The sequence below is a fragment of the Penaeus monodon genome, chromosome 25 (genome assembly GCF_015228065.2).
Source record: "Penaeus monodon isolate SGIC_2016 chromosome 25, NSTDA_Pmon_1, whole genome shotgun sequence".
NCBI classification, from domain to species: Eukaryota; Metazoa; Arthropoda; class Malacostraca; order Decapoda; family Penaeidae; genus Penaeus; species Penaeus monodon.
Window position 1 is genome coordinate 39,746,671 of NC_051410.1, and position 221 is coordinate 39,746,891.

Here is a 221-nt window from a genome sequence, read left to right on the forward strand (position 1 = left end):
GTCTATATACGCGGAATAAAATTACACATGATCTCAAAAATTTTACAAGTGATATTCATTGCATCATTACATAAACAGATAAACTCTTGAGATAAACTGAGAAGCTAATAATAAAGGCCTTTAAACGTGTCTTCTGAACTTCGTCACTATATGTAATACAATTTTTTTTTTACAGATCAGTGTCATGAAGAGGACAACATTTAATAAAAGTTTTGATAAAT